A 24753-nucleotide genomic window follows, 5' to 3' on the forward strand; every position below is an offset into this window, starting at 1 on the left:
GTTACCTGTCTGCATTTCTCCACCTTTTGTTGTTCAGAGATCATCTCCAAGGGGCAACAAAATTTCCTTATAATGGAGGGGCTCAGAAGCTTGGAATTGTGTCCTGTGGTGCAGGTGAGAGGCCACGGCCATTGCAGGTGTATGTATATATTTATTACAGTCAATGACCAGTAGACACAATCGTTGGGATAAGCCTGGAAGTGAGCTCTGCCACCACCCCACAGGAGCCAACTCCTAGGGGCTAAGGTCTCTTCACCCCCCCTAAAATATTTGAGGTGGCCATCCCCCCCGCAAGTTGATGGGCAGTGCCATTCAAATGGCGTCCTTCTGCTGTGTCATGTGATTGATTATGCAGAGTGGGGCTTACATGCCCCCCCATATATTATTCTAGTTGGCACCCCTGCCCATACTCTCTCTGCCTTTATGAGCCCACAATTTTAAAACTCCCCCACCTGTGGCTCATGGGCCCTGGGTCCTGCTGGGGAGAAAACAAAACAGTTCTGTCTTAACAGTTGCAACACCTGCATGTCCCCAAGCCTCCATATGGGGCTGTCCTGGTGACCCACCCATTTTTTCCACCGAATGGCTTATTTCTGGCTCTGGCTGTCTTTGCTGTTGTTGCTGTTTGTTAGGAACTGGTGCACTGTTAAAACCATTTTCTACAGCTGCCATCCAAATGGCAACGTAGTGTTGGATTTCCCCACCTCCCTTGTGGCCCTGCCTGATTTAACAGCACTTTTCCCTATTTATCCCAAGTTGTTGTTTTTTGCTTTCTGCTTGGAAGACAGCAAGTGGACGAAGACTCCAAATGAATTTATTTCATAAAATTTATATACCACTTAATTGTAGAAAAAACCTCAAAGTGGTGGAACATTCAGATATTTTGGCTTCCAAACTCTGAAAACCCAGAAGTAAGTGTTCCAGTTTTTGAACGTTTTTTGGAAGCTGAACGTCTGATGCAGCTGCTGCTTGAGTGCAGGAAGCTCCTGCAGCCCATCGGAAGCTGTGCCTTGGTTTTTGAATGGTTTCAGGAGTCAAACGGACTCCCAGAACGGATTCCGTTTGAGAACCAAGGTATGACTGTATACTTAGGCACTTGAACTCCACTACTGTTGTAAGTCAGTTCCCCAGGAGTGTGGAGAATGCTGTCTGGTCAGGTGTTAATGGATGAGTTTCACCTGATAAAGCTCAAGGATGTGGGTGAGGTTCTGGGATGGGTGCAGACAGTCAATTGCACACTGGACCTTTGACCCTCGTGGCCGAAAACATGTGGAAGGAAGGGAACCACCGACTGGGCCAAGAAGGTAGCTAATGCATGATTGGAAGAAGGAGTGGTCTCAAGATGTCTGAAAGTGGCAGAAGAATGACTCTTGGCTGGTTGCAAATGTCCCCTTCTGGGTCCTTGAGTCCTTGCCCTCCCTTTAACTAGTTGCTCTTTCTTTGATGGTGCCCTGAATGCTTCTATCATTCTCCGTTATTCCTGTACTTTTAATAATCTGTCCTTCTTATTTTATTTGCGTATTTGAATAATTTTCTTCTTTCATTCTTTCTAGTAATTGGGGAGAGAATACTGGTAGACTATTGTTATAAACAGCCTGCACACTTTAGAGCTATGCCAAAGGTGTGCTTGATGTTTGTCCTGTGTGATGAAGTTGTTATTATTATTTATTTATAAAAAAGGAAAACAAGACTTTTGAAATTCAGCTGTAAAAACACAGGGGTGTCTTTAATATATCACAGAGTGAGCATTTACACCTGGCTGGGAATCTTGCTCCCACTAGCGAAACGTGAAATGCCACTCCTGGGAGTGGGAGCAAGAAGGTTAACTAGGGATGGATGTGAAAAAATGCTGTTACACTTGCTTTGGGCTTTGTTATGATTGGAGGTGCAGACTGGGGGTTAAGCACAGGCTTCGTGGGAAATGTGGGTTTGCTGAGAAGGGATTGGAGAGAGAGAATGAGAGGGACAACCACATATACGAAATATACATTTTTTAAAAACACCCAAAAATCTCATTCAGATTTTGTGCACACAACAGATTAGCTTTCACAGTGACTCTTGAGAGGGCTCAGTTGCTTCAGGTGTCCTTCAGTGCCCATGAGCAGAGAGAAGGTGTGCCTGTGAACTTAGCATCATAGAATCATAGAATCCTAGAGTTGGAAGAGACCACAAGGGCCATCGAGTCCAACCCCCTGCCAAGCAGGAAACACCATCAGAGCACTCCTGACATATGGTTGTCAAGCCTCTGCTTAAAGACCTCCAAAGAAGGAGACTCCACCACACTCCTTGGCAGCAAATTCCACTGTCAAACAGCTCTTACTGTCAGGAAGTTCTTCCTAATGTTTAGGTGGAATCTTCTTTCTTGTAGTTTGGAAGCATTGCTCCGTGTCCGCTTCTCTGGAGCAGCAGAAAACAACCTTTCTCCCTCCTCTATGTGACATCCTTTTATATATTTGAACATGGCTATCATATCACCCCTTAACCTCCTCTAACTTAAGCCTATGTGTATCAGTGGCTGGGATGTATTCATTTAGCCAAGAATACAATAACCTTTTAAAAGGACCCTAATTAGTGTGTAATAATCCAGAGTGATATACTTCCGGGAAGGTGACAGCTTCTCTTGTGGAGAGTCTCTTTTCCTTTTCAGACCTCGCCCCCCTGCCCCGCCCCTTTAATCCCTCTGTAGCCCCCTGTGCATGTTGAGCTTTTGCAATTCTATTGCATTAGGATGTGACACATTCCAGGCCCTTGACAAGGGCTTTTGTTTAGCAATATTTATAGCAGCAGCTTGTCATTGTAGAGCAAAGGCAATTGCCCTGCCCTCTGGCCCCCTCCTTTAAGCAGATTTTAAGCAGAAGCTCCTCTCATGTAGCACTAATTGAAATGATTGGTGGAGGGGGGGAGGGCTGTGCACTTACTCTGCCTGACTCTGGCTTATCTGCTTGGGGGCTAAACCAGGGAGGGGGGGTGAGGGTGAGAGAATGCAAATCTTTTGCCTCATTCCAGCAAGGCTCAGGACTAACCGGCCATCTGTCCACTCTTGGAAGAGAAATGACAGAGTCTACGCTCAGCTACAAGTCCAAAGAAAAGAAAAGAAATTGTCCCCAAACTCTGACTGAGAATTTCATATGAGGTACTGTCTCGAAGACTCTCTCATCAGGTCAGTTCGATGTAGCTGTTCAGAGAAACCAAGGGTTGCACCAGCAAAATCTTCAGTGTGTTATCAAGACTTAAACTGGAGCTAAAAATATGCATTTCCTTTAAGTATTAAGTCTCTAAAATGCAGCTTGCTGGTTTGCCCACATCCATTAGGAATTTCATCAGTGATGTGTACAGCTTGCTTACTGGCACGGCTGACAGCTGAGCATCCTCACAGCGAGCAAAGCTTGAAAAGATTTAAAACTAGCAAGTTCCTTGAAGAGTAATTTGGTTTTTATGCCCAAGGGGCTTATCCTATGAGCAAGCGGGCTGTGTTAAAATATGTATTAGGAGTTGTCATCTGAAATATGTTGGCTTCACTTAGGTGAGTAACCGAGCTTGAATTTCTCATCTGAGGATTTAAAATGCTGTCATATTATTTAGAATTCCTTTTTTCCTTTAATTGGCAGTTGGAAATTTAACAGAAATTCAGAAAAGAAAGAAAGCTTTTTGTAACCTAACATGGAATTTGAATGCAAATAATTTTGCATGTACTATATGATAGCATTAGAATCAGCACTTAAAGCTGACATGCAAAAAGCCACAAGCCCATGTAGTTTTACTTTCTGAAGGTAAATGGGCATAACCTTAATGTCTCTTTTTCTTTGTCTTTTTATGAGTTGTTTAAAAATAAACAACCTTCTGGTCTATCAGAATTTGTTGTCACGAGCCAATACAAATACTAAAGTGGCATCACTGTTTTTGTGGGGTTTTTGTTGTTGTACAAAATGCAAATATTAAACTAATATAATTTAAATTGCCATAATATTTACAGACTGATTTTGTTTTACTATTTTATATTATTAGCATTCATTTACTTAGGGCTTTTTAAAATGAAACAATGTAGCTTTATTTGTGTATCTAATATTAACAGGATCAGTATAAATATGTCTTAAAAACAATTTATAATTAACTTCTGATTTTTGTTTTTACTCTGTTCTTTTCATCCTCATAATGTTGTAAATATTATTTAAAATACTTCATTTTCTGCCTAATGATGATCAGGGCAGAATAGCTATAATTTTATACATAAACCACAGTAAAGAAAAGGAACTCTCCTTTTTGATGACTTATATCGCCTTGATTTAAAAACAGTTAAGGAAATCGGTCAAAATTAGAAGGGGGCCTAAATATGAGCAAATATGAGTCAAGCTACAGGGTTGTGAAAGGGTTTTAAAGCAGGCATAGCAGGTGAATTGTACCAGAAAGACAGGACACATTTTCCTCATATCATTATGAAAACATTATCAAAAATATCATTTAGTCTGGATTTATACATTGTGGGGTTTGAGGAGGATTAATTGGAGGAGTGTGAACTATTTTCATTATACTGACAATTCTTCCAGAAATGCATTGGTATTTGTCTTCAGCTCTACGTGTTCTAACATAGCAGTAATAAAGCAACAGAATGCATGTTTCGGCTTTTAGTGAAACAACATCCCCATCCCACTGTGTCAAATATTTAAATAACAAAACTCCATAGTGTGCTTGGTACGTACCATCTTATTATGTGAATGCCACTTTTAGCAACCATTTTTATACCATCAGTCTAATAATCCCCCTTCCTTTTGTTAGCATCTGATTACTATATGCATATATTATAAAAGTTCAGCTGTGATATTTACTTCAGGTTGCAGCCCATAGATTTAGCTTTGTTTTATACTTAGCTGCTGCAGATTAATGAGTCAAAATTCCTTATGATGAACGGTATGCTATCATACCATTAAGTCTTGCTTGGATATTAAATTGAGTTGTTATCTCCTGTAAAAGCTAATTAGCAGTATCATACACTACACTGGGGTTGACAACTTCAAAAAGTGCATGACAACAGGATTTCAGAGGTCTGGAGCATGCCGAAGGTACAGAGAAATCGCTTCCTAAGCTAGAAGAATAGCAGAAGGAGCTTATAGAAAGCTTCAATCTTTCTGAGATCCTCAAAGTAATAATCAGCTGCGGTGAAGTTGAATAGGTTTTCAGCTGGTTTGTTACTGAAGGTATGTGGAAGAAAAGTGGGGTCTGCATTATGGATGTATGATGATAGCTGGAGATACATTGCAGCTTATTTCTGCAGTTAAGAGTGCTTTGCAGGTGGAAAAGAAGCTTTTTTTTTTTTTGGATAGTGGTGTGTGTGTGTGTGTGTGTGTGTGTGTGGTGTCAGCCAATGCATCAGAATGCAAAAGAGCGCAACAGGATGCTTGCTAACAAAGGAGTCTTTATCAGTTGAAAAGGTGGGAAGAGCCGTACAAAACTGGTGCACTGAAACCGTTGCAAGAATGTGGGGGCTTCTCGAGATCCCTGCTATCTCTGGCAAAGTAATATAAGACAGAAATTGTGCTCATTGTAACTTCCACTATGGATGCTTTTAATTTTCTTTTTAAACCCAGCATTTCACTACTACATTTGGTTTTCTTTACAAAAAATAAAGGCTGGTGGCAATTTTAACAAATACATGTGCCAAGAAATTTCAAAAGTTGGAAAGTTAATCATGGCACATAGCTAAAGAGCCCTGATGCACACAAACACAAACCACAGTGGGCTTTATTTTATTTCATAGAATTTATACACCATTTGATTGTTTAGAAAAAACCTTCAAAGTGGTTTACAGAAAAATAAAATGATAAAATTAAAACGAACAACTATAATTTAAAACATTCAAAAAACAGATTAAAACATGGATTAACATTGTAAATATCAAGATATCTACTGTTTAATAAATTATTCTGCAACTGAGCTTTCTTAGGCAAAAGCACATTTTAATTTAGTTGAAACAGAGGGAAAAAAGAATCAACATATAAGCGAGATGCTAAGGAACAATCACGAGCAGTAGCAAGATGACAATAATGAAGGATGTTTCCTAAATATTTTAAAAGGAACTTAGAGAAGGGAAATCTGCCTGGTTTGCCATCAATTAATAAAATCAACAGGAGATGGGAAAATGGGTCACTTGGGTTTTACTGCTAAGCAGCAAATCCAGAGCAGATAAGATTTAGCTGAGATGTTAAGGTTTATTCAGTGCATTTAGTTAATGATGTTCTGTGCCTGTATTTTTTAAAAGCATGTGTAGCAGGGCTGGGGAAGGATGGAATAGCCCCTTCTGCAATAATTATTCCTGATTGATACATACTATGTAAGACTGGATATTTTTAAAAAGCTGAACAAAGGCGACTTCATTTTGTAAAAGATGCCAGCACACGTACACAACAGAAGTTTTGTGTCACTGTCTAGCAAATATCCAAGTAGAAGTACAGAGTATTAGGGTTTTTTTTAACACTGAAGGCTTTTTAAAAAACATGTTTTTATGTTGCTAAAGATAATAGAAAAGCAAATAAACAGACAGCAGAATGCAATTCCTGTGAAAAACATCCTCAGGCAAATATGTTACTATTCCACTGTTACTCTATTTTTGGAGAGCAGTCTGTATTGACAGCCGATGCTACCTCAAATTGTTTCAGATTCAGCTACAGTGGTTTCAGCTACACATCTCTGCTCACATCATGATCTCAGTTAGTTCTTGTTGGTGCAAAAGGCAAATTTTATATATATTATTTTTCTTTAGCACCAACAAGAGGATAATTTCTGGATGCCAAGATCGAAATTGGCGGCAGGTACTCTTTGGTGAGAGAACCCCAGCAGAGATTTAAAGTAACAAAACATGCAGCAAAATATGTGGAAAAAGGAGATCCTTAAGATGTGCCCTTTAAAGTGAGTTCCCAAGTTTTCCTCTTCCCTTAACATAGGGAAAGACCACACATTTGGTAAGTTAAACATAGCTTACTTACAAACTCTCCAGTGCTCAGTTTCACCTGCTTTTCCAAACAGTCTTCAGAAAAAATTGCACAGGCAGAAAAACTTGGCTTAGTTACAAAGTGGTGAAAGTTCCTAAGTTATTGGTTTAGGAACTGAAGAGAGGCTTGTGAGAGCCATGCAGAACCAGAGCAACCAGCTCAAACCTCTTTAAACGCTGAGCTTCTCAGGTAGGTTGTGGAAGAACAATAGGCCTGATTCCCTAATTCCTCCCAAGGTGAGGGGAAGTGGACGTTGCTAAGCCTGGCAGGGCAGCTTACTTACTCTGTGGTATTAAGCCCTTCATGTGTTATTTAGACTTAAGCATGTTGGTTCTATGAGGCTGGTTATCCCACCGTTCTCTGGTGATCTATGTTTCTAGGGATCTCTGTGCTCTGTCTATTTGAGCATATCAGCAAGCGCCTGGCTGTTCAGTGATGGGGAAACTTTTCCCAGCTGGTGAGCCAGATTCTGACCTGTGGGCCATTTGGATGGGAGGGTGGGGTGTACGTACATGCATTATACCAGAGCTTTCCGAACTGTGTGTCATGACATGTTAGTGCGTCGGCTGCAGTGTGTAGGTGTGTCATGTAAACGCTCCTTGCGCTCCTCCCAGGGCTGGGAAGGGGTTAGTTTAACCTCTGGTTTGCTAGTAAAACTGAATTACTGAGTTGCGAATTGATGCATGTCTAAAAAGTGTGTCACCAACATGAAAAGCTTGAAAAGCTCTACATTAAACTATGGAACTGTGTAGCTTCAAAGAGGCTTTCTTTCTGCCTGAATCAGCACTGACTATGTGTCCCCTTGGGGAAACTCCGTAGGGCAGCCAATTCTAGCAAGCCACACTTGCAGAGGAACATTGGCAAGCTCATTTTAAGCTTCACATTGTTTCCTTGCAACCACCTGGTTACCTGCCCCTTACCCAATACATCATAGATGACATCAGGTGTGGGGCAGGTGGGGATGATTTGGAGGAAATGACCTCATAGCCAAAATTATGACCCCTACTGACTTTGATTTGGTGCATGTGCTGGAGGCTCTAGACCAGGGGTCAGCAACCTTTTTCTTTATCACCAACATCATCTTTTTGGACTTCCATCAGCTCGTCTGCTAATTCTCCGTCTTATTCACCTCTTTCACATTCCCTTTTTCAGCCGTGGGCCGGTCCATCGTCCCTCAGACCTTGTTGTGGGCTGGACTATATTTTGAAGGGGGAAAAATGAACGCATTCCTTTGCCCCACAAATAACCCAAAGCTGCATTTTAAATAAAAGGACACATTCTACTCATGTAAAAACACACTGATTCCTGAACCGTCCGTGGACTGGATTGAGAAGGCGATGGGGTCCCATCCAGCCCACGGGCCTTAGGTTGCCTACCCCTGCTCTAAACCACAAGTCCACTTACTTTTAATGGTCAGGCAGCATTGCGGCCTGGCCACATCCCACATTGGTGATCCAGTGGCTGGCTGGGGAGGACTGGAGGCCTGTCAATGGATTGCCCAGTGGCAAGCAGGCTTGGGTCCAGGGGGCGAACCCAACCAGCCAGTGGGTGTCCCTTGTGTCCACCCCCGGGGGAATACATTGAGGCTTTGCTCAGCACTCCTCCTTGGTCTATAATCAGATCTCCCACCCTTTTTTTTCATATCCTTCACCCTTCATGCGAATACCTTGCAATGGACATTGTCAGCTGCCATATTTGGGGCTGGGCAGGAATTTTTCCACTTGATAAATTGGCACCAGCCACTTGGTTTTCACCTGCCTTATAGCAGTCAACACAACTTTGTGAGGTTAGGCATTGGGTAAGCCTTAGTTTTGTCTGGAGGGGAGGATGTAGCCTCTGCCTGCCCCTCCTGGGTTAAGAGTAGCCCATTAAAGGGATCTGTGAGGAATTGCTTCTGTCCGACACACAGGTGGGTGCTTGGGCCATAGCACTCATCCAACAGGGACCCCTCAGGGATACCTCTATTTGATGTAGGTCATTGCCCCCCCATTATAACAATCCTGACATCCAGGATGTGGTTTACCCTTAGATTCACTCCCAGCAGATGGGCTGGGGTTAAATAAAGGGCTTCACCTATCCCTATGCCAAACTTTCACATCTGTAACCAGCAAAGCTGTAGCCTATTCAAACCCAAAATCTATATGCTGCTGCCTTGTCTGGTTATTCACTACATAGGGAGTGACTGGGTTACTAGGCTTTGGCACACAATTAGATGATCATAGACAAACAGTCCCTTCGACTCACACACTTCCTCTTCCCTCTTTCATACATTGGAGGGGAAGTACGAAAGCATCTACATCCACTTCTGACTAAACTGCATTTCTGCATTATGCACAAACTCAGGGAACTGTGTTTTATTCTAACTATCTAGTTAACAAATCAGGACATCAAATGATTGGTTTGATTCTGATTTGTTCAAGCTCCACATTGGGTAAAAGCTTTCTGCATTGCAGTGGGGTTGGACCACTAGATGATCATTGTGGTCCCTTCCAACCCTACAATTCTATTATTCTAAGCTGGCTGATATCCCAGAATGCATAAATCTCTGGTTCATAGGCTTCTGTGTAGTGGTGCAGAATCACTGAGGTTTTCCTCAGTGCTGTTATCCAGATAAGACCATGGTGACAGCTGTGACACCTGTGAAAAAGATGAATCACATCTTAGGGATAGAAGTTAAAACTGCCAATAGCATAATACCTTTATGGTTGGGACCACACTTGGAATACTGGGTACAGTTCTGGTTGCCTTGCCTCAAAGGGGCATAATACTCTATCATATCCCACTTACATTTGGTACCAGAAGGCCCGGAGTTCATAAAGTTGTTTAGTGGATTGTGTAGAGAAATGCTAGAACTTAGATCATTCCAGTGAACCTGAATATTGGAAGATTCAGGACACTCGGCCACATCTCATTTTTTTTCTGGGCAATGATGCCAACACCATTTTCTGGGCCCAGTACTTTGTATGTTGAGTAAACCTTCTGACCAATCTGCAAAATGTGGCATAACATTTGCATATGTTTTTTCTTATGTGAAAATCTGTATCCTTCTTTGTACAGTACCGTATACACCTAAGGATGTAAAGTGTGGATGTGGCAAACGCATGTATCATACAGGTGTAGTGTCCTGCTTGTGTTGTTCAGTTGTTTCCATGACACAAAAGGAATTCACATTGGGTCTGGTGGAGGAGTTCAGTTTTAAAAATGCTGGATGTGCCTGTCAGCTGATGTTAAGTAACAACTTGAAGCAACTCCAGGCTGCCACCAGGAAATATGGATTCATGGGGCCTCTGTGGTGGAGCAATTCTCACTACTGTGTTTTAAACCACATGTGATTATTTCCCATGCAGGCAATTTAATCTTGCTTTTGGTCCCACTCCCTCAAAGGGCACTTTTAGCTTTTTCTTTAAACTGTCCTGACGGGTGTCTCCTAAATGCATCTTTCTTTGGAAGGTCTAACTTTCTTGCATTTGTAGCAATTAAAGTTTTAAGCCTTAGTTTGTTTCATGACAATGAATAATAGAATCACAAAGTTGGAAGGGATCTTGGTCATCAAGTCTACCTCCCACTAAGTGCAGAATGAATTTGCAGTGCAGGATGCAAAGACACCACTGTGGAATAACGCTTAGCATTAGGAATTCTCCGTCTGCTCTACCTTCTGCATTAGAGCCCTTCAGATATTTGAAGGCCTTATTTTAATCTTCTCTTGGCTAGACCTTCAGACTCCCTCAGAAGGTGGTGGCCTTCTCTGGAGGTTTATAAGCAGAGGTTGGATGGTCTGTCATGGATGCTTTAGTTGAGATTCCTGCATTCAAGTTGGACTAGATGACCCACAGGGTCCCTTCCCCTACAATTCTGTGAACTCTTTCAACCCTTCTTTGTGAGATTTGACACTGGCCCACTTAAAATGTACTGCTCAGTACTGGACAGAATAGAGTGGAATGATTCCTTTTTATGCATTATTCTCTTTATAAAGCCATCACTGCAGATGTTCATGTGGCCTCTGTTGTCTCTTGAATGAGATTCTTCTTGGGTTGCTGTATATTTGGTGCTACTGTAGCTTATCACTGTGTATTTGATTTGAGTATTATTACTGAGCTTGTGAATATCGTTGTTAGTTTTTTGGAGGATATCCATATTTTTATTATTTTTAATTTTTTTTATTAAAATACACTTTTTATTATTTTAAACTTGTTTTGATTTTATATTACAAACTTAGATGATGGCATCTGCCTTGGGAGGGTTGTTAAATAATTAAAGAATTAAAGAAATAAGACTGCACTTGCTTTTTCAGCAGCAGCATCACCCCGCTGACTCATGCTTAGCTTGTGATCACCCAAAACATTCTAGATGCTTTTCACATGTCCTACTGCCAAGCTAAGTCACCTCCATCCTATACTTGTGCCTTTGATTCTTTGTACCTAACTGCAGGACTTTACATTTATCTTTGTTGAATTTTACCTGGTTGGTTTCAGCCCAGCACTCCAGCCCAACAAAATCACTTGAATCTTGATTTTGTCTTCTATGGCATTAGCTACACTTCCCATCATTGTGCCATCTGCAAGTTTGATAAGCATTCCCTTTGCTCCTTGATCCAAGTCATTTATGGAAATGATTAACAGCACAGTGCCTGGGATGTTAGTAGGCACCTCCCTTCAAGTTGATTCAGAGCCATTCATGAGTGCTTGACTATGACTGCTAGACTAGCTGCAGCTCCACCAAACAGTAGCATCATTCAGCCCACGTTTTAACATCTTGCCAACAAAGAAATCATGGGAACCTTTGTCAAGATACTTTGCTGAAATCAAAAGACACATCTACAGCATTCCCATGATTTGCAAAACTAACAACTGTGTAAAAAAGGGAATTAAGATCTATCTCCAACTTTGGCTTTGCTAAATATGTTCTTGGTTAGGAATCTAAATCTAATTATCAAGAGTGGCTGAGCGATTCAGGGTTCATCCACACCTCCATTTGCCCTGCCACTCAGGGGCATAGGAATGGGGTGCGGGGGTGCGGTTCTCCCCGGGTGTCATCCCTGAGGGGGGTGACAAAATGGCACGCCGTGGAGGGGGGAGCACCTACAGCAGGGCCTGGCCTGCAGTGCCCCCGAACCACATGTCTCTCCTGAGACTGACGGGGTGGCTCGGGGCCCCACACTGTCCAAAACAGCAGCATGGAGCGTGTGTCCTCCATGCGGACTCCGTGGGGAGATCGCCGCACCGCCCCCCTGGGCGGATCCCTCCCCCCATGGGTGGATCGCCCCGCCCCTGCCGCTCTGGGTCCTACACGCCTGCTGCCACTTTCCCCTGGGATAACCAGAGGTTTAGTGCTGAAGCAGAACAAACAGATTGCTGTTTATTGTAATTTAGTGCTAAAGAGTGAGTTTTCTGGGGGGGGGGAGTGGCAGCGTAAAGGCCAAACCTCTTGGACCTATGCCTAGACAGGACTGCTCAGACCCATGCCTCCTAGGCACAGGGCAAGTGGAAATCATAGAATCATAGAGTTGGAAGAGGCCACAAGGGCCATCGAGTCCAACCCCCTGCCAAGCAGGAAACACCATCAGAGCACTCCTGACATATGGTTGTCAAGCCTCTGCTTAAAGACCTCCAAAGAAGGAGACTCCACCACACTCCTTGGCAGCAAATTCCACTGTCAAACAGCTCTTACTGTCAGGAAGTTCTTCCTAATGTTTAGGTGGAATCTTCTTTCTTGTAGTTTGGAACCATTGCTCCGTGTCCGCTTCTCTGGAGCAGCAGAAAACAACCTTTCTCCCTCCTGTATGTGACATCCTTTTATATATTTGAACATGGCTATCATATCACCCCTTAACCTCCTCTTCTCCAGGCTAAACATGCCCAGCTCCCTTAGCCGTTCCTCAGAAGGCATCGTTTCCAGGCCTTTGACCATTTTGGTTGCCCTCCTCTGGACACGTTCCAGTTTGTCAGTGTCCTTCTTGAACTGTGGTGCCCAGAACTGGACACAGTACTCCAGGTGAGGTCTGATCAGAGCAGAATACAGTGGCACTATTACTTCCCTTGATCTAGATGCTATACTCCTATTGATGCAGCCCAGAATTGCATTGGCTTTTTTAGCTGCCGCGTCACACTGTTGGCTCATGTCAAGTTTGTGGTCAACCAAGACTCCTAGATCCTTTTCACATGTAATGTGGGTTAGCTCTTACTCTCAGCTGCACATGCAGTGGTAGCTCAGGATTAAAGACACTGCAAAACAAATATTGACCAGTGGTGTTAAAAAAAATGGCAATGTGCTCTTTTAGCGCAATTAACACAATAGGTAAGGGCAACCAGGGGACAAAAGATAAAAGACCCATTTGAGAACATATGGGAAGCGTTTATGGACTGTACAAGTGTAGAGGATAATGCCTGCCCCCTGCTTCCTATTTACTCTAGACTATGGACCTTTTGATGGGACGCAGGTGGCGCTGTGGTTAAAGCCTCAGCGCCTAGGGCTTGCCGATCGAAAGGTCGGCGGTTCGAATCCCTGCGGCGGGGTGCGCTCCCACTGCTCGGTCCCAGCGCCTGCCGACCTAGCAGTTCGAAAGCACCTCCGGGTGCAAGTAGATAAATAGGGACCGCTTACCAGCGGGAAGGTAAACGGCGTTTCCGTGTGCGGCTCTGGCTCTGGCTCTGGCTCTGGCCAGAGCAGCGATGTCACGCTGGCCACGTGACCCGGAAGTGTCTCCGGACAGCGCTGGCCCCTGGCCTCTTAAGTGAGATGGGCGCACAACCCCAGAGTCTGTCAAGACTGGCCCGTACGGGCAGGGGTACCTTTACCTTTACCTTTTTATGGACCTTTTGAGTTATCTCTTCATCTCAAAACCTTGTAACGAAAAATCTTGCAAAGAAAACCCTGTAAAGAAAATGTAATGGAGAAAGAAAGTATTGAGTCTATCAGCTTGTATAGTTGTTGAGCTGCCTTAAGCCTGTTATGTTAATAATTTACCCATTGTTTAATTTATATTTAATTTGTATTTTCAAAACAATTTAGTAAAGAAAATGATAACAAATTGCAAAAAGAAAGAAAGAAAATGAATTAAGGTCTGCTTGGCATGCTTTATGCTTCATAAAGCCATGCAGGCTCCTACTAAACAATACATTATATTCTAAAAATATTGCTCCTCATTCTATTCTAGAAATTTGCCTGGTATCAGCATCAAGCCAACCAGTCTATAGTTTCCTATGTCTGCCTGCCCCCCCCCCTTTAAAGATAGAAATAACATTTGCCTGTCGCCAGTCTTCTGACACCTCACCCATTTTCCAAGAAGTCTCAGAGATTACAGTCATCAACACACTGGGATGTAATTCATCTGGCCCTGGCCTGAAGACTTGAACTCATTTAAAGCACCTAAGTGCTCTAAGCATCTCCTAACCTATCCTGGGTTGTATGTTCATCCTTATACAAATACATTTCAGTAATCTTTTATTGTTTTCAGCCAGTGGTGATACAATAATTCAAGATAAATTTCAGAAATATAAATTTAATACAACCCCCCTGAAAACTGAAACATACATACATATACATATATACATATATATATATATATATATATATATATATATATATATACACATATACACACACATATATATACATATATACACACACACACATATACACACACACACACACACACACACAGCATAAAATTCATCTATATCAACTGAATTCATCAACTTAAAACATCACCATGGAAATTAAATGCCAGTCTGAAATAGTTTTTACTTAGATTCTTGAGGCTGTCTGTGTCAAAGTCAATAGGCAACAACTTTTTTGAAATGGGAGATACCTTGGAAATACCTGATCATCAAAATAATTTTAGAAGTGGTTGGGAACTGGATGGCTTTTGCACAGAGTTCTTCATTTTGTTGCCCTTTTTTCATTTTGTTGTGCAGGTTCTTCATTTTGTTGCCCTTTATTACATTCACAGACGGATGGGCTTTTAGTGAGTTCGGGGGGCAATGACAATCCCCCCATATATAGGAGACTTTCCTAATGCAATCAGAATTCCCTCAGGAGCCACTCAATGAAACCATTATGAAAATGGAATTTTGATTTAACTTATGGCCTTCTGTCTCTTCCCTCCGCCAGCAGAGAACGGGCTGCAAATATTCTGTCTCCAATGGATACTAAAAGTCAATACAGCTAAAAGCCCCTAACCATACACGGAGAGGGGAGATAAATAATAAAGTAGCCAGAATAGAATTTCCTTTGGTTACTAATAAAATGCCCCCTGTATCCTGGCTGTATATATGTAACTGAGAGCATCATCAAAAATGCATTTAAATATGATTCTCCCTATGAGAATCAGGAGGTACTAGCCAATCATACCTTTTGATGAAATTAGACATAATAATTTGATGCCAAATGAAATGCATTTCCTACTTTTGCTAGTGTGATTCCGATTATACAGCTTTCTAAATAATAGTATGTTTAGATTGCTTTGCATAAAAACTAGACTATCCCCTAATCCTCTTTTGCCTGAAGTGATTGCACAGATTTCAGTCCTGATCCAAAGGTGAAGCTAAACGTGACAGAAGCAGACCCACGTCTTCAAAACTGGGTCGCCACCAAACACCTATTGAAAGAAGGAGAGTTAATTGCAAGTTGGGGGGAGGGATGTGGATAGAAGGTATTTGCTACCATGGCTCCACTCAACTGGCCATCTTTCTCTTGGTCAAGTTGTGGCAGGCTCTGAAAAGGTTCAGCCCTCTTTCCACTTGCACACACACCATTTACAGGTATTTGGCAGAAAGTCATGTTTGAACACACATGTAATAGTCTTTCTCTGAAGCTCAACTACATTGAACTTTCATTTTGCACAGTAACTATTCTCACCGAAACTATTCATGGTTTAAATGCAGTTTTAATATAGTTTCTTATGTTGGCAATTTAATGAGCTACTAGCTTAATACTATCCTGACTGCAAAGAAATTTGAGGACAGAAATAAGCCCTTTGTCAAGTTTCAGGCTAATTGTTCACATTCTTGCAAAGCATGCCAGCAATGAATATTCCTTGTATGCGCTTTCTGAATATTAAAAATAAAATCACAACTGACTTTCTTGAATTCTCCATTTCCTGCTCTTTCAAGGCCCTTAAAATTACCTTTCATCTCCTGCTACTTCCATCGTCTAGTGTCATTGCACAATTGCTTACATTTGCATAAGCTTTCAGCAACTTTAGGACCTTATGACTTTTATCACTTGGAGCCACTATTTCTCTTTTCCCAAGGAACAAGCAGTCAAAGAAGAAAATAATGAAGTTCCTGTGTCCTGTGTTGCCATGTGGAACTACTGTTCATTATTGCTTGTAATACTGGAGCCTCCTCTCCAGGCAAATATCTCCCGTCACTTGAATAAACATATGTTTTTATACATTATCAAAGTTTAAAATATAAAAGATGTGTAGGTAAGTCAGGGATTGTTGCATCCTCTTCATGCCTTGCAACGAAAGTTAGCAGCAGTTTGGTGGCATGTTTGCTTCATATGTATTTGTATTTAACTGCTAAAATGTCTGAACAGATACATGAAGAATATGTCTAAAAATGCTTTGCCAAAGGAAGCCGGGCTAAGTCTGTCTTTGACCATTTTTAGGGCAACTAATGCAAAAGGCTACTGCAACAGTAAATTGTATGACGATATGGGCTTTTCTTTGATAATTCTCTTTGGTATGAGCATTCAAGCTGGAGCAATAAAGAAAAGTGTCATTATAGATCATGTTGAAAGGACAGCTTTCATGTCACTGTGCTTGAGTAGATTCACAGCAGTCTGTGGCAGTCTGCTCTTTTTCGTTATGGAGACAAGCCTGCCTTTTATTAATTACTCAGTCTCTCAGTAAGAACAGGGGCGTGTGATGTAAAATATCCTGACCAGGACTTTGTATTCATGTTACAATGGATGTCCAAAATTTGGCGAACACTGACTATTTGAGATTAATTACATGGGTGCCTGAAAATAGGCATCTTTGCATGTCTTGGGTATCAGTGATTCCTGACACATATTTAGAAGACCACATTTGCCAGAGTTTCTCAGAGCTTTGAGACATTAAAAAAAAAATTGTCTGGGATTATCAATATACACATGCGGTTGTTAACAGTCTCCCAATTGTGAGCATGTTCATGCACAGCTCCACTATACACAGTTTCACAGTGAAGCTTTAAAATCGCATCTACACAGGCAACAACCCAGAATGGTGGACTAAGAACCACTTAGCTGCCGTTCCACGTGACTGTCAGGGTGCTGTCAGTGGCTCCCGGCTGGTTGCCCAGGAAAGTATGACGACAAGGAAAAAGTGCTTTTTAATTTCAATCTTACAAAGAACCCAGCCTCTTGGACAGTGCCAATGTCCTGAGTGAATCTCCACCTCCTTCTCTTCTACTTCTTCATTCGTCACCATCATCTCCTCTACGGGTGCTGCTACGTGCCCTCTGTCCTCAAGCTCTTTGCTCTCCTACTTTCAAGGCTCGCCGGGTTCTGGGAGATGGAGGGTCTGGAATGCTTTCTAGTGACAACGTGTCAGCCAGGTGTTTGTTGCTCTGGCTCTCCCATGATTTCCCAACTTTCCCCCTCATCTGCCTCTGAGCTGCGACCTCGCTTGAACCCCTGCTGTAAATCTATACTGTCTTCCTCTTCCTCCTCCCTGGAGGGGTCGGGATGGGGAGGGGGTCTCCAACACTCCTCCTCCTCTGCCCAGACCCTGACAGTGATAGAGAGAAGATGACAGGAGGAAGGTCCACTCCACTGGTTCCCCCTCCTCCAACTGTCTCCCTTGATGATAATCCCACCTAGCTATTATAGATATTGTAAGAATTGGCATCTGAACTTGCTTACTTTCATTTTTCTTCTCTATCCTCTTCTTTCTACAAGGTATATTAGGTTGTACATCATTATTTTAAAATTGCAAACCATGCAGCTATATTGTTGTTTTTATTATTTATGTATGTGAAAGGCCTAATTAGCTATCGAGTAATAGATTTGGCATAGCTTAATTCTGGCAAATTTGATGAATTGGCAGGATTTCTCAGTGATGATAGACAGAGGTTCTGAGAGCACATCAGCAAGCTCCTTTGGTACCCAAGGATACAGGTCCATAAGACTGGAGACAGACAGATGCTGTCCCAGTCTTCAAAAGGGGGAGGGGAAGGAAACTGCAAACTGACTTTGATTCCAGAACAGATTGTAAGAGTCTATTTGTCGGCAATTTTGTAGCAATGCGGAGATCAGGAGTTAAAATAGATGTGTCAAAAATAAATCCTGTCATATGAATCTTTTTTCAATGAATGTGTTACAAGGTTAGCAAATTTTGGCAACACTGTAACGTAATTTATATTGATTTTAGCAAAACATTTGACAAAGGCCTCCATGTTATTTTGGTTGGCAAGCCAGTTAAATGCAGGCTGGATGGTAGTACTGGCATCAGGTGAGGTCACAACCAGTTGGCAAACAAGGCCAAAGAGTGGCAATCAGTGGATCCTCATCAAAACAGAGAGACATTTTGATGGGGTGCCCTCAATATTCTTCAGCATTTTTATCAATTATGTAGATGCAGCATCAGAGGAAATCCTTATCAGATGCGTAAGTGACACAAAACTGGGAGAGAAAGACCTCAGAAGACAGGACTAAAATTCAAAATGACCTTGACAGGATGGAAGACTGGGACAAAACTAACAACATGCAATTCAGCAGAGGCAGAAGCAGCTACAGTGAGTGGCAGAAGCACCCATCTGGCCTCCCAGCACCAGTGTCTACACTGTGCTCACCTCCCCACCACCTGACTCCTCTACCTCCCAGTAAGGTGCAGAGATGCTGGTGCTGGGAGGCCAGGTGCACACTGCTGGCCCTTCCCACCAGCCACTCCTGAACCAGAGACAAATATAAACTTACGCATTTGTGTAAATCATAAGCTCACTGCAAGTCACAGTGTGGTGCAGCTGCAAAAAAGGGTTTGTGCAATTTTAGGGTGCATTATAATAGAACCAGAGTTTCCAAGCCATAGTAAGTAGTAATTCCACTTTAGTTTTGCATTAGGTAGACTTCATCTTGAAGTCCTGGGCACCACACTGTGGGAACGATGTTGAAGTGGGTACAGAACAGGACAGTGAAGATGGTCAGTGGTGTGGAAAGAGAAGTCCTATAAGGAAAGATTAAAGGAACTCTTTTTGCCTGAGCCCCATCCTGCCTTTCAATACAGTGGTGCCTCGGGTTACGAACAAACTTTTTGAATTACAAACACTTCAAAATCAGAAATGAGTGTTCCGGTTTGCGTATTTTTGGGGGGATTATGGACATACTGGGTTGGGGGGTGCACTTCCACTTTGTTGGCACAGCCTTCCCTTGCTCAGTGCGGCAGTGGCGGCTGTGGTAGAGGCACCCAGCGCTTTCCCCCCACAACGCATGCAGTCCGCGCTCCCTGCCTCGAGAGGTGCACCTTCTCCTGCCTGGTGCAAAGCACCAGCTCAAGAGCGAGCGTGGAGCTCAGCCCAGCAGAAGCAAATGAGGAAGCCACCTCCAGCCCAGAGCAGCACACCACAAGCCCCACGCTTCGCCTACTGCTTTCTCAGGATCGTCCTGGTTGCCAGAGCCGTTTTCCAATACTTTCTGGGAAAGCACGCCTTCGTTTAAGAACGCTTTGGTTTAAGAACGGACTTCCGGAACGGATTAAGTTAGTAAACCAAGGTACCACTGTACAGAATAAGGTACCGAAGTGTACTCTGCTGCTAACAGGAGGAGCTCAGTTTCAGGAAGATACCTGAGCCTGCTTTCCCATAGAAGAGGCACACACAATTTATGATGCACCAAGCTGAACATAGTCTGCCTGCCAAGTGCTCATCAATCCTTCTGTCTGCAACCCTGAGCAGAGAGCAAAAGGAATTGCTTTGAAAAAGCATTTTGCCCCAGTCCTCACCTGAAAAGGCTCCCAGAGTCCATGCTTATAGCCTAAAAGACATGACACAAAAGAAAAAAAGGATGGGGAAAGTGGAGGAGAAAAGCAATTCAGGCATCATTTCTTAAAGTTCCAAAGTTCTCCTGATGGCCAGCTGGGAGGGAAGCAGCTTAGTTGCTTGAGGAGATGCTGCAATTGAGGGAGAGCCAAAAGCAGCTGCTCTCTTTGTGGAGCCCTGTTGGGTTCTAGGCCACATTTGGCTGGGTGGACAAGAAGTTGTGCAGGCCTGCCATAGGCCAAACATAGGAGGAGATCCCGCTGAGCCTAGTCCCTGCAAATCCCCAGAAAGCACAATCTGCATATTAATCGGCATCCATGTGTGGAAAGGCATTGAAGACTACGGTGAAGTCTGAGCGGTGCATGGGGCCTTGGCATCTTCTTGCTTACATGACTTAGCTGCCTGAAAGCTTCTTTCAACCTTTTTATGCCTAATATTTTTATTCCTTGTCATCCTTTGGCTTCAGGCAAATGATTCATCTCCTGTCCTCTTCAGAGACTGCAAATATTTTTCCTCCTTTCTTCTGCATTGTTAACCTTAAAGCACTTATCATAATGTCCCTTCCCTTCTTATTGCTCTGTATGTTTTATTTCCTATGAATTAATCGTGATAGTTAAATATATAAAATCTCTCTCACAAACATATGTATGTTGCAGATCACCTTAGATTTGTATTGACATCCCTTCTTGTGCCAGCTGTGGTTTTTAAATCTGTTATAATTAATTTCCCCATATTTGTGGAAGTTACCTCAGATTGGGGAGAAGAACCGTGTCTCCTCATAGATGTATATTCACTTAAGTTAATTGCCTTCTCAAGAATTGGAAACACGATGTCATCTTCCCAAATGTCCCCAAATCTAAGCACCCATTCCCAGTTTTAATAAAATCAAGAATCATCTTCCAAATTCATATCTGGTGAAGTTAAAAAACTCCATAAAGATGAATAATAATAATAATAATAAACTTTTAACATTTTGCTGAAGCTATTTACCCACTTCTAGAATGCAATATTCTGGGGGTTATGTACAGTGGTACCTCCAGTTGCGGGTGGGATCCGTTCCGGAGCTCCGGTCGGATCCCGAGGTTTCCGCAACCAGAGGAATGCGCGTACGGCGAAACCCGGAAAAATACTTACTCTGTGGTCTTAACCCATTCATGCATTAATTAGAGTTAAACATGTTGGTTATATGAAGAGGGATATCCCACCAAAAATATGTGTGGGCTTAAAGTGAGGTGGAGGTGCCTTATTGTGCGGAACTTGGCGCCTGTGTATAGGCATGCCTTTGGTTGGTAAGGCTTATTAAATATCAAAAGAAAAGAAAACCTTCAGTGTTATTGGCAAAGTCTGGTGGAATGCTCCTCCAATAAGGATACAGCAGGCATCTTCAGTAGTAATTCTTAAATAGTTGCTGAAAACCTTTCTACACTACCAGGCATGCAATTGAAAAACAAAAAGAAATCTGTTACAGTTAGCCAGTGATCTGTGATTTTGTTTTTATGTGGTTTTTATTGTTTATATATTTGTTGTGCACCACTCTGATTTTTTAAAAATGAGATTGCAGTATGTGTATATTTAGAAATCAGTCACTAAGAAATACTCTCTCTCTTTTGTTTTTTGTTTCGTTTTAGAAAAGTTTTGTATTGCTTCAGCATGTCTATGTCCAAGCAATTAGTGGTGTTGTTTGCGTGGACAGGCGGAGTCCCCAGATCCCGCGCGGTCCCCCCCCCCCCCCGTTATGTGGAATAACGACTCAAGACAACGTGCTATGGGATTAAGTTGGCCACAACTTTATTAAATTTCAAATGTGGGTAGACCTTGGCTCAGGCATTGGGCGTTCTCCCTCCCCAGTCCCCAAGTGAGGATTCCCAGGTAAGATCCTCTATTGTGTGGGCAGGTAATCCCTCCCCTACCTGGCCTGGTCTCCTTGGCAACGCTTCCCCCAGGTGGGATTGGACAACTGACTGAGGTAGGCGGAGACCTCCAGGTATCCCACCTGAGGGAAGGCAAAGCCAAGCCTATGCTGTTGGAGCCGCTCCAGATCTAGGGGCTGCGCGCGTCCACGCAAAGGGCGCCCCCCGTTTTAGGCGGAGAGGGGTCATTGCATAATTATAGTGTTGAACTGATATGCTTGGTGAATGGTTACCATAATTTGGGAGACGGAACAAATAGGAAATTGTGACAATGGATGCTACTTGAATGTTGTGAGCTTGACAAAATAGCAGGGCGGGTGTTTCTGTTTTTTAAAAAATCTAAACAGTTTTTATTGTATGGCTCTGAATAAATACGGTAATTTTAACTCACTAATGAGCGTATCTGCTCAGTAAAAAAAAGGTTTGCCTGTCTGCATAAATGTATGTAAGTATAAACCTCTTGGGAGAATCATGGGCGCTTTTCAGGAGAGCACTAGAGAGATGTGAAATCCCACAAGGGGGAGTCCATTTCAAATGGGATTCACTCAGTATATCAGATTTCTGCAGAAATCTACTTGGCCGGTTCACATTTTGACAAGTTGTGCTACTTCCCCTTAATAATTTATTATTTGCTTGAATTCAAGGCCCCAGATGCTTCACATATGCATTTTAATCCTGAAACTGAAATATTTAACTTCCCATGGAATAACTGTTGTGGCATTTGCTTGAGAATGCAGATTTCATGGGAGCAATCAGTACAGATTTTGAAACTATATTTTATTTCAGAACACTATTGTGCTTTCTTTTAAAAGAAAATATTGATTTGAGGAAAACTAAAAGGGAAACATAGCCTGATTTCTTAACTTTATTTGATAGTAACCTTAATTTTCAGCAGTTGTATTTATCAAAGTTGAAAATGTAATTCTGCTTTTTTTTGTCAGCAGAATTATTCCATATTAGACCATTACTCCTTATTAGACAATGCCCACTTTTCAATGCAGCATCACAGTGGTTTTCAACCAGTGTGCCTTGAATGATGGCCAGGGGTGCTGCGGCAACACTGGTCTCTGACCCTCTTTTCTTCCCTCCCTCCTCTGATACCTTCTCCCATCTCTGCCTCCCCAAGGCTTGTGTGGATGTTTGTTGCAGCAGCCTTGGCTGCACGTTCCCCAGACGAATGGGGGCATCCTCTTCCCAGGCCCCTGTGGGGCGGCATGAAGGAGCACCTCCCTTTGGTGTGGGGCTCAGAGACCGGGGGGGGGGGTGGCAGCTGCCCAGAGGACTGCTAAGAAGAGGAGGCTGAGGGAACGCTCCGCAAGGGAGGGTGTTTGAAAGGGGGTGAGGGGCTGCTGGCTCTGCAAGCAAGGGATGGCATAACTGGGCTCCTTCGGAGGGAGTGGAAAATATTCCGAAATTGGTGGGTGGGATTCAGTAGAATATTAACAGTGATGATTTTACAGTGGTACCTCTGGTTACATACGCTTCAGGTTACGTACGCTTCAGATTACAGACTCCGCTAACCCAGAAATAGTACCTCGGGTTAAGAACTTTGCTTCAGGGTGAGAACAGAAATCACGCAGCGGCGGCAGGAGGCCCCATTAGCTAAAGTGGTGCTTCAGGTTAAGAACAGTTTCAGGTTAAGAACGGACCTCCAGAATGAATTAAGTACTTAACCCAAGGTACCACTGTATTAAGGTTTTGTATCTGTGTTCTAAAGACCTGAGATTGTATGGCACATACTTACTTTGAAATATTATGGAGATAAAAGGTGGAATAACACAAGTTGCTGTTAGTAGTGGAAGCAATGTATGTCTTGTTCCATCCATATAAATATTTCATTTATATAGCATGTGGCAGTTAGTTTTTTATATAGCATCATAGCATCTGGGGGGGGGGGTGTTTTTCAGCAGCCCTTGTTAAAATCTTTTCTGAGAAACTAAAGCAACGGAATCCTTTTCATGGACACCACTAGCAAGGGAGAAGGAAATGTACATTCAAGAACTAATTCACTCAGGGACTCTCCATCAAAACTCATTGCTTTATTATGTCATCATGAAAGGCCTGAGTAGCTATGAGAATAATTTGATTTAGTGATTAGGCCAAGGCAAGGCTATCTGTTTGCTAACAATGAGGGAGAAGTGGAGAATTAGCTAGAAAAGATATATTTCTAAACTGAAGATATAAAAACAAATAAGTGTCACATATTGAACTTTCATAATAGGTTGAGCGTCTCATTATCTAAATATGCAGAATTATCCATTGCCAACACTTGTATTGGATTAGTAGTGTTAATGGAAGGACTCTTACACCATCATTTCCTAAAAGCTACTTGACTGTAGATAATCCTTGGGAATGCAGACATCTCCACAATCCTAATAACGAGATTTGGACTAACAACTTCTATGACACTGGGAGACAAGAGAGAAATATGAGGAGCAAGTGGTAAAAATATATACTATCCCATTTGCCTTTGCTGTCCTTCATGTAACACACCAACCAACCAACCAGCCTTTAAGAAAATTCCCTTTGAAAGTGCCACTCATTCAGTGCCTTTGCTGGTGATAATGGAGAGGACGCTGATAGCAGTGATAGGACTATTGCTGGCTGGGAGCTGAACACTAACACCCTCCCCCCAGCTCTTCACCTGGAGAATAGCAGCCTCTTGAAGAGCCAGGAGGTTTAAGTCAGCAAGAAGAAATTAAGAACATAAGAGAACTCCCTTGTTCTCTTAGAATGGCAATGGCCCCCACTTGAGAGGTGCCTGAACTGAGTTCTGGTGAGTTCCAGCTGAAAAAAGCCCTGGTGGTATATACATTTAATAAATAAGGACAAGAATGAGAATTCAGAGTAAGTCCCACTAAATTCTGTAAGGTCAAAACACTTTGTAAGAACATTTTATTT

The 24753-nt window shown here is 42.5% G+C and overlaps 1 protein-coding gene across 15 annotated transcripts in view; it reads left to right on the forward strand.

Moving 5' to 3' along the window:
- Nucleotides 1-24753, forward strand: part of LOC307200817 (poly(rC)-binding protein 3-like) — a 183323-nt gene that overhangs the window by 94757 nt on the left and 63813 nt on the right. For 2 of the 15 annotated variants that reach the window (XM_079949796.1, XM_079949795.1), the window contains exon 1: nt 2737-3160. The exons of 5 other annotated variants lie outside the window; for them this stretch is intronic. The gene's annotated coding sequence lies outside the window, so the exon portion shown is untranslated. Of the gene's footprint in view, nt 1-2733; nt 3161-3291; nt 3524-24753 lie in introns of those variants that run through there. 8 more of the 15 variants (XM_079949797.1, XM_079949798.1, XM_079949801.1 and 5 more) reach the window with 7 other exon arrangements.

Source organism: Podarcis cretensis, assembly GCF_951804945.1.
Source record: "Podarcis cretensis genome assembly, chromosome: 13".
In the NCBI taxonomy this organism is placed as follows: Eukaryota; Metazoa; Chordata; class Lepidosauria; order Squamata; family Lacertidae; genus Podarcis; species Podarcis cretensis.